The sequence below is a fragment of the Oxyura jamaicensis genome, chromosome 9 (assembly GCF_011077185.1).
Source record: "Oxyura jamaicensis isolate SHBP4307 breed ruddy duck chromosome 9, BPBGC_Ojam_1.0, whole genome shotgun sequence".
NCBI classification, from domain to species: Eukaryota; Metazoa; Chordata; class Aves; order Anseriformes; family Anatidae; genus Oxyura; species Oxyura jamaicensis.
Window position 1 is genome coordinate 338,040 of NC_048901.1, and position 13,290 is coordinate 351,329.

Sequence of the window (13,290 nt, forward strand, 5' to 3'; positions counted from 1 at the left end):
AAAGTGCTTTACAAATATTACCTCTTGATTAGTTTTAATTTATACTTAACAACAGTTTAGTGAGATACTACTCAGAAAGAATCACAGTGAACTATTTAAAAAGTTAGTGTAAATAAATTATAGTGATTTCTTTGCTTTCCTGTTGCTCTTTAGAGAGATGTTGGTTTGAGCTCCAGTACAATGCTACCAAAGGATGCTTCAAACAGCTTTTTCTCTTTTTGTTTTAACACCCTTTCCACACATATCTAAATCCTTGTTCTGTTCCACTTTCAGCTTCTCAGCTGCTGTAATTGGTAAACATCCTGTAGTAGAGCTCCAGGAATAAAGTACACAGGGGCTGCAAGACAGACCCAAGCAGGGACATTATGCTCTCACATGCATACAATAGGCAAAAATATTTTTGGAAGGCATCCTTTTTCTCCAGCTTATTTATGAAATTGGATTACTTCTTTACATGCTTCAGAAACATTAGCTAGAAACATTACTGAAGGACTTCCTTGCCTTCAGACTATGCAACTTCTGCCTGTGTTTTAAGGCACTTTTATTGAATTTTTAGGCAAATTTGCTTTGAGCACACTCTTTTCATTTTACATTTTCTGAAGACAAGGCTGCAAGCCTACTTGCAGAAAGCAGATGTCACAGACACATGTTATAAGTTTTAAACTGGTCTGTGAAATAGTGTGCTAGGATGTCTTGCACTGTTACATGTCTGGAAATAAATAATAGCGAATTACTTAGCTGATCACTGATAACAATCTGGATGTTAGCATTCTTTATCTAAATTTATCAGCTAGTTCATTAGTTAATTTTTTTTTTAGGTTTTGTGAGCATCCCATTTGCTCAGTATTCCTGTAAGAAATGTTATTATTTTTGCGTTAACAGAAAAATACATTGAAGCAAAAAGAAATGAAAGAAACCTGCAGGGAAGCTGTCTTTGGTGTTTCTGTTCTTGATTTCCTGATGGTAGTGTTCTAGGTCTTGAATATCAGAGTTGGTACACACTCACAAATTTTCTTTGATGTTTCTGAGAACTGCTGGTACTTTTTCCCTTTGAAAATCTGGATTTTGGATCCCAAAGCTGGGTTCTCAAAAACATTTAAAAGCAGAAGCCTTTGTTTTGGCCAGGGATGCACACAAAGGCAGTGAGTGAGTAGGAAGGTATTTGGACTGTGTAACAAGGGTCACTTGTGCAGTGTGAAGATGTTGCTGTGGAGCACAGTTATTTTATTCTTGCTGGTAATTTGGTGATGGCGCTTTTTTTAAGCTGAGGAAAGCATAGGGACTGCTCATCCTCAGAGCCTCAAGTTTTTGCTTTGGGCTGGTTTTCATTATGATCTTCTTTAGGGTAATATTTCTGCAGACAACTGTGTGGTTTAAGAAAGTATCTTATATGTGGTTTAAGTATCTATTCAGATACTTAAGCCTGAAATACTTAGATGTGTTCTAGGGCATAGATTAAATATTGGCCTTCTATTTTTTGAAGACAGAGAACTTACTAGACCTACCCTACTGCTATAGGGCTATGTCTTGCCTGATGGGCTGCCACAGAAGCACTAAAACTGTCGCACACAAAGTCACCACGGGACTCCCACCATCACCAGGAGCTCTCTGCCTGCCTCTGGCACTAGCTGTCAGAACCGCTTCATCTGAAATCAAGGTATAGAATCAGCAGCACTAAATACTACAGGACAAAGGCTTTGTAACTAGCTTTGTAACCCTGGGCAACATGGATGTTTGCTGACTGACAGTGTGAATGACAGCCCAGTTGTCAGTCTAAAATATCATCCTCTAATCATTCCAGATGTCACCCGACAAGATGATGGCTACTAAAAAGGGGAATAATTTGGGAAAAGTCATAAAGCCCATTATCTCCTGCTGAAACCATTTCTCTTTGCCATTTCTGAAGTCTCTGCAAAATAGATCCAGAATCCCGTATGTAGCACATGACTGGTCTATTAAGCGAGGGGCCACTTAGGACTGCACCAGGTACCTTGTTACATTCCTAGGGAAACCTGCCACTCCTTTGTATCTTGGCAGGTGACGCCAATCTGGCCATACAGGATAACTGAAATATTTCACCTGTTCCAGAATACAACAGCAAAAAGCTGTTGCTCAAATCCACAGCCTTGGAAATCAGAGAGAGGGTGGAGTTGTTCACAATGGTAGCAGAGAACATTTTCTGGCTAAGATGCTTATTAATATTTTTTCTCCTTAATTAAAAAAAAAATAAAAATCTGAAGACATTTCCATTCCTGCTCAATGGATTCAATGGAATTTTAATTGCAATATGAAAACTACATTCTCAACTTCTGTCTGAAGGAAGGGCTGCACGTAAAGGGAAAATAACAAATAAAGGAGAAAATCTCTTTTCAGAAGGGCAGTAAAATATAGCAGAAGAATGGAGGAGGAGGGGGAAACAGGAAAGGAAGGGAGAAAATTATCTGTATCTGGGCCCTGACATTTTGCAGGTATAGTCTGAAATGCTGCAGTCAGAATATAGTTTGTCATTCAGATGAAACTAAAATGAACCGACAAACTTGTTGATCATAACAGAGTGTTCTAATAATATAAATTAAAAATTGAAGATGCTTATTCATAATTGTGTTAAATCTTTCCAAGATCTAGAGGAAGAGATTCCAGGCTGTGAGCCAGAAAATTCTTATCTCATTCATATAAACTATTTGATATAAATGCACTGAAAGAAAGATGCCAAACTTTAGCAAAGAGGTGGGAAACTATGCTTGGAGCCACTGCTAAACATCTATGTCCTGTGGCTATATTGGGCCTGATTCTTCCATTTGCACTCATACTGGCTCAGACTAATTGCAGCGAAAACAGTGGGATAGCTTACGTAGTAATAAAATCGGAATGAATATAGCAGGAGGTGGTAGTAACTTGTCTTAATGAATAATTTCAGATTGTTTGTTATCTACCTGAGCAATTCTAACATGGTCATTGTTGTGATGTGGGGATGTAGAAGAATTCTACCTAAGAAAAGGCAGATTTTCCTTTTGCCAGTTTTATTTCTATTAGTATATCATGATAATACAGTTTCTTCTGAACTAATTAGTAGTCCTTGCCAACTCTTCATTTTTCATGTGATAGTTCCCAAGTCTTTGCTCTTCCAAAGAACAGCTGGAATGGAGCACCAAATCCTTGAAAATATGGTTACTTGAATGATTTTATATACCTCCAAAGCTGTCAGTCTTGTATAGCTCTGATCTAGAAGGAGAGTCTGAAAGGAAACATCAGGCCTGTAGGAAGTAAAAATAAACAGAAAATCTTGAAAAGAAAAAAAAAAGGAACCAAAAGGCCATTTTAGACAGTGAATTATTAAACTGATTATTGGATACTGCCAGCAGAAATTTTAAAAGTACTTCTCTTCCCTCTAGTATTTCAGTTTCCCATTTCCTATTATTTCATTCTTATGGTAATATCACTAGTACCACATCTCCAATGAAATTAATGTTAAAGCAGCTCTAGGGCTCACTTGCATTAGTTGCTGATTTTGTTTTATGAAATTTTAAAGAAATCTGTGGGAAAAAATGCCATTAGTTTTCTTTCATCTAGGAAGGTCATGCCTTTAACTATGATTTAATTCCTTGTTGCTATGGTTTAGTGCCGTGCTTTGAACTGCCCATTGTACATACCACTAAGTTTTCTATAGAAATTTAATCTGCCTATGCTTCTGTAAGATCAACAACTTACCAGCCTTCTGGATACAAAGGAGTAATAATAATAATTTTAAAAATCACAACTAAAATGATTGCAATTAGAACTGCAATTAGTTAGGCCTGGACATTGTGCAGTGAAACCTGTGTGACGTAGATCAGCCCTCAGTGGCTGAACAATTGCATGGGGCTTTGCAATTCTCTCTCTGGAGTTACGGACCTTTCTCCTCTGTTTTGGTTCTTGAGCAGCACATGCACCGACCACTGTTCTAAAGAGTTTCTTCTTGCTCTTTCTACTCATCGACAATCATCCCTGTTTTGTCCTATAATATCCCTTGGCATAAGTGACAGGTTAGTGAGCATAAAGAGAGGGCCATGAGAGAGCTACTGAACAGCCTGGCCTCCAGCAACCAAAGGGAGTCCCAAGCACATTGTGTGCCAGTGGTTGGGAAAAGTACAACCAGGCAGAGGGATCTCTTAAGTACAAGCCAGGTTCCTCTGCTCTTCCCCACGTTTCTGCCACTGGCTACTGCTGGAGGTAGTACTCTGCTTGAGAGACCTTCCGTCTCTTGCAGCTTGGTTGTTCTTATGCTAAAACTTTTATGCACTTTGATATTTTTATTTATTTATTTATTTATTTATTTATTTTGTATATAGGTAGATTTATAAGGGATAGAAGGACCAGAAGAAAGTTCTCTCTTTTCACATTTCTGCAGTGCTCATTTTACAGTCTGTTCACTGCCTAGAAGGAAGAAAGAATGGGAAGATGAAGAGAACCAATATTACAGCATCCCTGCCTTTCTGAGGGTGGCAATCCTGTCAGCCACCATCTCAGCCTCTTACACCTGTTTTCTCTTTTGAGTATTTTACAAGGAGAGAAATTTTACACACTAAAATGCTTTCTGTTGAACACAGCTTTAAAAAAAGAAAAAGAAAAAGAAAAAAGCTGAAGTAACTGAGTCTATACTTAACATATCCTTGAAACGTATTCTCTTTAAAAAGGGTTTATGTAATTTTACATAATTCTTTGGCAGGAATGTTTATTGCCCAGCTGGGTGAAATTATTAATGTACCTCTCAGGCTGCATTTTCAAAGATCAGTAATATGTATATAAACCTCTTTGAGGTTCCTTCATATATACTATTTTTATTAGAGAACCTTGTTCCACTTCAGTAAAAGGATGACACAAGATGTTTACTTAAAAAAGAGTCTTTGATATCCTCCTGAGAATGTTTTGATAGAATGGCATACGTTTGGTTACAATTAGTAAGCCAAACAGTTTGCCATTGTTATCTCACTGTGTTTATCTAGAACCTGTAAGGAGCTTTCAAAAATATCCATCTCCATGTTTCAGTTAATTAATTGCATGTTCAGCAGGATTATTCTGTTTTATAAAATTGCCTGTCCTTTTAGTTTTATCAGAGAGATTTTAAACTAAGGCATGTGGTAGAAAGTAAAAGGAAAATATTGGCATGGCTAAGCGTAAGGAGATATTATAGTTGTTAATATTCCTGTGTGGGGGAAAAAAAAAAAAAAAAAAGTGTTCCTGCTACTTCTGGGTGCAAGATGTTGTACCCAAGGGCTGAAAGTAATAGTTGCTGGTGTGAAAGTATTCACCAATATCAAGTGCAGATGAATGCTTTTGGAGTCAGCTGAAAGCTGAGCTAATCATATTTTAGCTTAATATTTGAACTTGTACTCATCTGGTATAATAGTGGTGACTTAATTTTATTCAAACTTTATTAGCAATGTGATTAGAGGACTCAAGTCCTTATCTGACACCTTTGCTATGTTGTCAGTTGTTTGCTTTTTACCATTTTATATGTATGTGAATTTCACTTTTATGCATTAGCTGAAATACATCTTTCTCTGCTTGTTTGGTAGTTACATGATAAGGTGGCTGTACTATGAATCTGTGACCATGTCACAGAAGTTCCCTGTGCACTTATTGACCTTCAGAATCACTGCTGTGCCAGGTTTAGTCTTGATAGCAAGACCAGGTGATTCTGTGCCTCTGTTATTCATCTTTTTTGTTTGCACTCTTATTGAAGAAACCATGGATCACAATTCCTGTAATCATAGGTGAACATTGGCAGCAGAGAAATGCAACACTTATGGTGCCATTCCACTTGATAAACCTGCATTCTTGGGAGTCTCCGGCGTCCCTTCCCTGCTAGACTGGGTCATGCTGCTTTTATGAACTCTTGGTGGGAGTGGTCAGTACTGAACTGAATAATTCCCTTTTGAATTATCTCTTTAACAAAGCAATCCTTGAAAATGCCTACTAAGTTTCGGATGGGTGCACAGGAAGAAAAGGCTAAGAAAGAAATTCATCCTGCGATGTGTGGCTGGAGTGGTAGATGGAGTGGTCTCCACAGCTGCCAACTGCTCCCTCGGCAGGGTGGGGCCAGGCAGCCTAGCACAGAGCTGTCCTCTGTCACTGTCCTGCTGCTCCCTATCCTGCCAGCAGCACTGCAGGTGATGCTCGGTGTCATGGGTCTCTGCATCACTGGCACACAACTCACACCTTGGCCAACTATGCAACTACCCTTCTGTGCAGTGAAATCACACCGACGTAGGAATCGAGAAGTTGGGCCCCTCGGTGCATGTCAGCAACAAATTCACTCTTTTTCATTTCCCTGTCATCAGAGCTGAGGTATGCCAATTCATGTTCTCTAAGAGCAGTTTGAATTCAATTTAGATGGCGATTAAGTTACTTTGTTGGAGTGAATTGGAAGCCGGTAGGAATGTTTGTTCAAAGGGTTAACTTAACCTTCCCTAAGCTTGTAATGAACACTGGAAGATCAAAAGCTCTTCCAAACTCTCAGAGTTAAAAAAAAAAAAAAAAAAAAAAAAAAGTTTTTACAATTTTAAGTCAATGTCTTCTGGAAAGAAAGTCTATTTAAAGTACTTAAACTCATGGTACAAACAATTCATTTTGTCTCTAATCATAACCATAATTTGTCTGGTGTTTCAGTTCTTTAGATTTATGCAGTAGCCATGTTTGTCAAAGTATATGGCACCAGTGACATCATCTTTGCTGAAATGCCGGACAGCGTGATGAGTCCCAGATGTTAACACACACCAAAAGCACAGAAAGAATAAAATCCAAAAATCAACTATAACAGCTATGGAGGTAAAGAAAGGTGATTTTATTTTCTACTAGTATTCAAAAATAATTATTTGTATGTGAGGTTTGTTTTGCATAAATGATCACTCAGGGACTATGCTGAAAATTCTGCATATGCAGTATAAGGAGGGACTGAGATGTGAATTTGGATGAATGCTGAATAAAGGATAATTTGACTTCATGATTGCACTGTTTCCTTTTTTGTTGATTTTTTTTCTGATCTTTTACATTTTGCATGTGTAGATTATAATATATGCAGAATATGAAATATGAGAATGAAATATGCCTCTTACTGAACTGCCAGGATATAACATGTCTTTTGAATAATGGTCATGCATGGTTATGTCAGCACATCATGTTTTCTAATGTACTGTAACATGACATGCCCACGTAACCAAGAGTAGCATCATTTCCTAATGACATGTCATTTCTGTGAAATGTAAAAAGGATATGACTTGCTGAGAAATAGGCTTGGAAATGTGATTTTGTTTTAAAATAAAATATCTTTGTGCACAGTTTTTCTATTCCCAATAGTTTTCCTGAAAGTATGTTTTAGGTGATTTGAGGGGAAAAATTCATAAAGGTACCTAGGCATGGTTTCATATTAACTGCATATCTACCCAAGTGTTTAATGTTGCATACATATCATAAAGTAAACATTAACAAATAATATATCTGTCTCAAGAATCCTCAGCACTGCATTACGCTGACCTGACTAATATTTTCAAGGAGAATCAGACAGAGGTATTTTCTTATTCTCATACCAACAATAAATACTGTTTTTTTGAGCATTTTGCTTTCTGGATAGTGTTCAGTGTCATACAGAATTCCCATATCCACAGTTAAAAAATTATCTTGGAAAATGAGTACCTAGTTGTCAAATTTATTTTCTCAATTTACGTCAGTAGTTCTCCAGGTCTCATAGGCTTAAGACAAACTGTGTTAAAGCCACAGAGAGAAAAAGAAAATTTAGACCTTTCATATTGGAGGATTGTATCCTATAAACATGAATAATCAGTTGACTATAACACACATCACTGCCTTCTCTACAAAGGCTTCACATCGGAAATATATATATAGAAATGTATCAAAATATATGATGTTGTTTCAGCTCTTCTTAGGGGATTATTCTTCATTTGTTTAATTGGTGTGAAAATTTTGAAAGTACTTGGCATATTTAAGAGGAAAACATTAAGCATATATGCATAATATAAACATACATAAACTTATATGCAGAAGTTCCAAAGAGTTTTTGGAAAAGATTCCTAGGTCTGTAAATATGAGCATGTTTTTAAGTAAAAAAAAAAAAAATCAACTCACACCATTCTCTGTGGCTATAGGACTGTGCTTAGTTTACATTCTCATGTTGATAGATGAAGAATGTTGGTTTTTAGTCAAGGGCTCCTAAAGCTTACCTTACAAGATTTTCAGATACTTTTAACTTACAAAACCAACATACCTACAAGATTTTGCTAGCTCTCATTTTTGAAAGCACTTATGTTGTTTAGGGGTCTAATTCAGAGTTCTGAAATCATGTATATTAGATCTCACTGACCTTCAAAGGGACATCTAAGCATTTATGGTCAGACACTGAATGTAAGAAGAGCCTAGTGGGATTTTTTTAATAGTACTTCAGTACCTCAATCCCTTTGAAATCACTTTAAACATTTTCCTTCAATTTAAATAATGGGGCATGAATTTCTAAATCATGTGTGCTTATGAAAGTATTCCCCGTAATCTATTTATACCTTGTGACTACCCCAGGAAAAAAGTGTGTCGTGGATGTAGTCCTTTAGTAGAAAATGTTCTATGAATCTGGGGACAAATCCTGGTTTTTGTCACTGATGTGTCATTTTAGTCATTATTTGCTGGGATGTATCATTAGAAATCTGGGTCATGTAGGCTGTGCTTAAATTACATATCAGATGACCCAAATGTTTAAGTCAAGCAGGTGTAATTCAGCATCACTTTAAGCAATTTATGCCACTGAAGATCAACTCCCTCAAAGTCCTGCATCTTCCTGAGTGGAATTACTTCACCTTCTCAAGTCTTTTCTTACATCTTCTCATACTAGTCAGGACCCCCTGCCTTCCTGTCCCTGGCTTATCTGACTGGCTGCTGGTACTGATGCAATTACTGTCTCTGTATACAGTCTTTTATTAGTTTTAGAAACAAAAAATTCACCTGAAACACAAAGATACCTGTTATAGACTGTATGTGGAAATACTGAAGGAGAAAATTGTATGAAAAAAAGGAGAGAACTTTGCAAGGGTGAGCAAGATGTACCTGTTTGTTGCGTAAAGTTAGGATAATACAGTATCTTGGCATGTAATAAAATGTCAAACAGTGTGATATATTTTTGTATAATTTAGTGTCAGCATTATTTCCTGAACAATTAATACATTTGCAAACAGAATAGTTAGCTTTGCCAGTTGTGATTTTTATATGTATTTTAAATTCTTCCATCCACTGGCATTCAATTTTCTTACCATTCTTATGACCAGAAAACTGCTGTGGTGCAAACTAAAGAATATGTAGTAATTTAATTAAAAGTTGTGTTCAGAGCTATTGATCACACATCTAACAATTTATCTCAGGGACATTATATTTGTACCAAAACTGTGCTATCCGACTCTCCTCTAGCACAGCTTTAATACAGTGCCTTTTAATTGGTTCTGTTCAAAATACCCAGAAAAACATGTGCCAGAAGCCCTGCAAGTGATGGGGAGCACAGACTTTGCAGCTGTCTGTGTAATTCTTAGAAAGGTGAAAAAGTGATGACTTGCGCTCTATACCACTTTTTTTTTTTTTTTTTTTTTTTTTTTTGGTTTTGTTTGGCTCTTTGGTTCACTTTGGAAAACTGTCAGTAGCACAATTTTTAAAACACTATTGTCAACTGCATAGCTAAAAGGTAAAGGCTGAAGAAATTAATCATTCTAAAGATTGCACACAAAATACTTGAATTAATTAATTTGAAATAAATCCCATAAAGCTTTGTAAAGCTTCCAAGTTAGAGAATTGCAGTCCACCTAAAATTTTGTTTATGCTTTTTCCCTGCCTTTAGAAAAACAAATTATTCCATAGCAGAACAAACATCTCAGATGAGCATATTTGAGAAAATACACATTAAAAATGTGTACAATACTGGCTTCAAATATTTGTTGGGTTTTTCTACTACAGAATCATGACTTACAATCAGCCACTTATTTAATAGCTAGCTTGAAAAATATATCAAGAGAAATAGCACTATCTTTGCTTAGACAGAAGTAATCAATTATAAATTTTGGTACTGCGGGTAAGTTGGTATTTAGATTGCATTTATAGTATAAAAACATGTAGGTTTGTTCAAACTGGAGGAATAGGTGTACTTTAGATGAGGCACACTATTTGACTAAAATGAATATCTTGCATGAAAGGGAAAGCTGTTTGTCTCTTAGGATGATGATTTTCAAACTTTTCCTTGCCATCTACTGCCATCAGCAACAGTAGTGACAGCAGTCTCAGCCTGGAGCTCTACATGGGGTCACAAGTCACCACTGAAGACACTTGCATATGACTTGTGGTATATGGATTGCAACTTGGGAATGCCTGTCTTGGAGCTCTTAATCCATTTAAATACAACTGTGCTAATAAATAAAGGATCTGATTTAGAGACTATCGTTTCATTTTACCTCTCTTTAGGTTTCATATTTCCTGTATTTGGTTTCTCCAGTTCTTCCTATCGGTTAATGGCTACTTGTGTTGTCCCTCAGTATATCACTGAAATACTTTTGACTCATGAAGCATGTGGAATTTCAGGGTGTCCCTGTGTCATGTTTTACAGATAATTCAAAGACCTCTATAGTCAGACCTCCACTTTGCAAGAGGATCTCTGTCAACTGCCATATAGTTTACTCTGCTCAGTAAACTGAACAATAATCTCCCTTTGTGTTTTTCCCTTCCTTTTTTCCCCTGGTCTCCTTTTTTTCTTTCATTTTTTCCATTTCTTCTTCTACTGCCCTTTGTAACAGGCTGTCACAGACTATACAGAGCAGCATTACATTACAATTCAGTAAAGCTCCTACAACCAGCATGCAAGACTTCATTAGAAGGCAAAATGCTAGTCTGAGAGGATAATAACTGAGATATTCTTTTAATAAGGACCATTTTTAAATGTTAAGGATGACTTGTTTTAATTGAAGGAGAGGAAAGGAACTCCTACCAAGAGTCAAAGAGATCCCCCAGAGCTCTCCGAAGTCTTCAAATTGTCTTGTATAGAAAAGCCTGAGAATCAGAAATGAACAGAGGTTATGAACAATGTCTGACCATCTCAAACTATAAATTTCATTTGATAAGTTTATTCTCTTCTACAGTTAAAAATCTGGCCTTAGTTTAAATAAGATATGTGACCATCCTAGTAACTGCAGGCAAATCATGAGAGACTCGTTTTATGGACCCAACTTTTGCTGGGTTTGTGTAAGAGGGATTCAGAACAATTATCATTCAAACAACTCTTTTCAATCTACTGTATAATATCCAAGTGTTCTGTCAGACAGCGGGAATGTATGCCACAAATACAGACTACTGCCGTGACAGCAGCAGGTGTATGGCAGCAAAAACTAATCAAATCAGCTGATTCAGAGGTGTGAATCACATTGCACTTCTGTGCAATGAAAATGAGCAGAAAGGGAAGAGATAAATGGTTGTAATTTTTTTTTTGTTTTATTTTTTAAGAATTTGCTTTAAATTATAGACTACAATGGTTAAGTACAAGGAAAAAGTAATGAGGAATTCAAAGAAAAATAACATTTCATCCTTACTGAAAAGGACAGGCAGAGAGAGATAGGTACAGGAGCCACCCATTGTAATCACGTTGAAAAAGCAAAGCATTGGTTTTGATTTTCCTAAAGAAGCAAATGCAAAAGAATGCTTGTCTGTACCATGTGACTCATGATGCTTCTTTACTAGGTTTAAAGAGATTTGAACTTGAGTAATAGCACCATTAGAGCTCTTTACCAGGAGCCAGTTCCTGTGGTTTCACTGGGTCCAGCTGCTGATGACTCACATAGGAAGTGGCGGAGATTAGGTGCACAGGGAAAAAATCAGAACAGCTTAGAAATAAAGCAAATCAACCAAGCATTACCTTTTGTGCACAACAGAACAATGGCTTAACAACTAAGGTTCAGAATGATCCGTCTTATTCCCCTCATTTGTGCTATTCCTGTTGGAAAGACCACCAGGAAACATGTGAACCACTGTGGAATACACACTGTAATCCATGGAACATCTCAATTAATATTCCCTCTTGACTACAGCTAGAACAATACGTAGCATCAAGCAGTTTAATCTCCAGCAGTAATGTCTTTTGTAAGATCAAGAGGTATTTCCCTTGAATTAAGTTTTAAGTGAGGATTTTTAAAATTAGTTAGGTATTCTGCATAATGTATAGTGGTGGCTCCAGGTTCCATAAATAATAGCTAGGTAAAATGTATAGAAAAAGACTGCTTGTCGTTAGTATGTTGCCATTAGTAATTTCTCCCTTTGCAAATTGACATTGGGTTCCCTTTAGAAGAGAGTTAATCCTCTAAGTCTTTGTTATGAACTAATATATCTGAGATTGTATAAAATTTAAAACATTACGTCTCATATTCAGCTCTGTGCTACAAGGAAAATGTGTCCCCAGCAGCAAAATGTTAAAATAGCAAATTTTAACATTTTAACATAAAAAGGGAAGATGGAGGGGAAGACATTCTGGATCTTGTTTAATTACTAATGTACAGTAGTAGTGCTGATCATCTCACTACAGTCTCAGACACAGAGCTCAGGGGATGTTTGCTTCTAGGAAATTACAAATAGTTTAGATAGGAGTCCTATCTGAGTTGCTATAGATTAATAAAGTAAGTTATTGCAAAAACATAGGCCTATTTTGACTAAATTAGACTATTTCTTTAAAAAAATATGTGAAAAGGATGATGTTCTAAGAGCATCCTAGGAGAAAAATATTGCAGATTTTTCCAGTCAGCAATTTATCCTTTTTAAAATTGAACTGAAATAGAATTTAATGTATGTTCCACTTTCTGTTTCTCATAAGAATTTCAGAGGTAAGATCAGCTGGTGATTATACACAGAGATGCATTTTATAAACATTTGCTTTAGTGATTAATGTTAAATGATTCACAACCCTCTCTTTAGAATATTAAGTAATGCACTTTATCTCATATGTTTACCATCAGTTGCATTTTGAACTGCACAAGGTGACACTGGTCCCTGAAACACAGATGATTTTTAAAAGGCCTGCATTACCATCAGCTTCAGTTGTGCTTCAGTTTGAGCAATAAATACTTCAAAAAATATTTCCAATGAGAAAGGTGCTTCTGCTGGTATTTTCCTATATGGCAAATCAAGGATGAATTCATTTCACGGTGCCTTTACTCCCCAAATTCCATGACTCTATTGTCTGCATTAAGCAATAAAAAAGCAATAAAGATTGCATATAAGACAGGAATGCAC

At 36.4% G+C, this 13,290-nt stretch overlaps 1 long non-coding RNA gene across 1 annotated transcript in view; it reads left to right on the top strand.

Moving 5' to 3' along the window:
* Positions 1–8,207, top strand: part of LOC118171504 — an 84,235-nt gene extending 76,028 nt beyond the window's left edge. The window contains exons 2-3 of the long non-coding RNA XR_004753248.1: positions 6,649–6,807; positions 8,142–8,207. This is a non-coding gene — a long non-coding RNA (uncharacterized LOC118171504). The remainder of the gene's footprint in view (positions 1–6,648; positions 6,808–8,141) is intronic.
* The last annotated feature ends 5,083 nt before the right edge of the window (positions 8,208–13,290 follow it).